We start from the raw sequence: 2,572 nt of genomic DNA, 5'->3' as shown, positions 1-2,572 counted from the left end.
CCCATGTTAATTTGCACAGAAGCATAGATATACTTTTATAATATGCAATTTTTGCTATTAAACAGAATAATAACAGACTAAGACTTAATATATTTCTCCTTATATTAAAAAATTTACTTGTATAATAAATATAAGTGAAAGTGAAAGTGAAGTCGCTCAGTCATGTCCGACTCTTTGCGACCCCATGGAGTGTAGACTACCAGGCTCCTCCTTCCATGGGATTCTCCAGGCAAGAGTACTGGAGTGGGTTGCCATTTCTTTCTCCAGGGGATCTTCCCGACCCAGGGATCGAACCCTGGTCTCCTGCATTCCAGGCAGACACTTTAACCTCTGAGCCACCCGGGAAGTGATAAATGATATATAATCGAGGCATGCAAATGGTGAGAAGAATGATAGCAAATGTTGCTCTCTATGAGGGAAAATGATTTCAAAATATGCATACACACAAGTACACAGATGTACAGTAAAACTATGAAGTCTTGTGACTGCTTGTTAAATATCACAGAATATGGTGATCTAAATGCCTGGTACTCTCATCAAAAAAGGCTCTTTGGGGACTGTGTCCATATCACCATGTCTCTGTCTTTGCTCATGTGAGTTTCGCCACTCATCTTTGGAAGGGAAAATCTCTGCTGTATTAGAATTTTGTATATTGATATATGTCTTTGTGATTTATCACCATGTGGCTCCCCTCAGATGGATTTAGCCTCTCAATCAGGGTATGAGTTTCTTAAAGCCAGAATCTAAGTTCAATAAAACAATGGCACATTTTAAAATCAGTGACTGTTGAAACTCATGATCATGGTTAGATAGATAACAAATATATGACTAGGTCAGTAGTTTCTTAACTTTGGATTTTGTGATGGAATGGCCTTTGTGAAAGTAAGTGAATTTTCATTGCAAATGGGCCTAATATCTTATACCTGATTATGGGCCCATCCACTCTGCTGGGCTCACTAGCAGTGAGAGCAAGATGCTTTGACTCCCTATTACAGAATACCATCTGTGCCACTGAAGCCAAGGAGGATAGATTTGCTGGGATCCCTGTAGCAAAGCTGGGATGTACAGAAGCAGTAGCTGTATTGGCTGACTGCCTGTTTTTCAGTTTCACCCAAATCCCAATTTTTTAGTGTACAAGCCATATGCAAGGTGTTATGTAAGGGATGAGATGTGATTCAGGTTCACAAATATCTATGAATGTATAATCTATAAGAGCAACTCCTTCTTTGCCATAAAATTAGAGCGCATTATTACCGGTAACATTTTGCCATGTGGATACACCAGCCATGTGGATGGAGTAGGAGGTACAGTGGAATTGAATTCAGGACTTGGATAAGGGAATCATTCACCATAGATTAGGCTGGGATGTGTAGTTCCAGCTTTCAAAGTGATTTCCTGGGTTGGGTGCTTTCCCAAGCTTGGGAAACCAAACCTTGTCAGGGTACTTAGGGGATGGTGATTTTTGAAGAAAAGGTGGACATTACATTCTGCCTGTAGTCATGAAAAACAAAATTATGATAAATGTCATGTTTCCAAGTAGCTTTGCGGTCACCTGGATTTTTTTTTTTTTTTTTGTCAACACACAGCTTCCTTGTGCCTTTCCAAACATGGCTGGGAAAGAAAGCCAGGAAGATGTGCTTTAATAATCTCTCCACGTGAGTCCTGTGAAAATTAATATTTGTTTTAACTATACATTTTCATGTAAACTCAACATATATAATTTTACAAAAATACATGTGTGAAGCTGTATTATATATGCTGTCTTTGATATTTTCTTGTGAACTATTTTTGTGCTTGCCTCTCTTCTGCAACCTTATTTACTAAGTAGACTAACTACTTTGGATGCATTCTTCTATTTTTTCATCTCTCTTTTGTATGTATGCACATCTGTCTTGTATATATAGACATACAAACAGTAGCTTTTTAATACCCTGTGTGTCTACATATTATATAGTGCAGTCATAACTTTTCAAAAGTGGAATTATATACATTTCTTGCATATTTCATCAGTAAATCAATACTTTATTAAAATCACCAAGTTAACTGGTATAACTGTAAGGGTTCTGGAACAAATTCCATTGTGTGTGTGTGTGTGTGTGAGTGTGTGTGTGTGTGTGTGTGTGTGTGAGTGGATGGGGAGTTTCCACACCAGCAAGCAATTATTTGATAATAACTAGGTGTCCTACACTTCAGCTCAATTCTGATACTATCTTGCTGGACATAATATCAAGTCCCATAGGTCAAGCTCTCACCTACAAGTGTGCATGCGTGCATGCTCAGTTGCTTGGTTATGTCTGACTCTTTGCAACCCTATGGACTGTAGCCTGCCAGGCTCCTCTGTTTATGGGATTCTCCAAGCAAGAATATTGGAGTGGGTTGCCATTTCTTTCCCCAGTAGATCTTCCTGACCTAGGGATTGAAACTGCATCTCTGGTGTCTCCTGTACTGGTAGGGGGATTCTTTACCACTGAGGCATCTGGGAAGCCCATGAGTCCCACAAGACTGCCCTTCAATTCCAGTGCCACTTGCAAGCCTAGGTTGCTACCTGTGCTTCTGACGAACTGGCTATAAG

General features: G+C 39.5%; 1 non-coding gene across 1 annotated transcript; it reads right to left on the bottom strand.

Moving 5' to 3' along the window:
- Positions 1-273: 273 nt before the first annotated feature.
- On the bottom strand, positions 274-345 carry TRNAS-GGA (transfer RNA serine (anticodon GGA)). The gene has a single exon. It is a non-coding gene; the product is annotated as a tRNA-Ser (tRNA).
- Between the last annotated feature and the right edge of the window lie 2,227 nt (positions 346-2,572).

Source organism: Ovis canadensis, chromosome 2, assembly GCF_042477335.2.
Source record: "Ovis canadensis isolate MfBH-ARS-UI-01 breed Bighorn chromosome 2, ARS-UI_OviCan_v2, whole genome shotgun sequence".
Classification (NCBI taxonomy): Eukaryota; Metazoa; Chordata; class Mammalia; order Artiodactyla; family Bovidae; genus Ovis; species Ovis canadensis.
The sequence above is the reverse complement of the archived record's forward strand: the minus strand, read 5'-3'. Positions and strand labels throughout refer to the sequence as shown.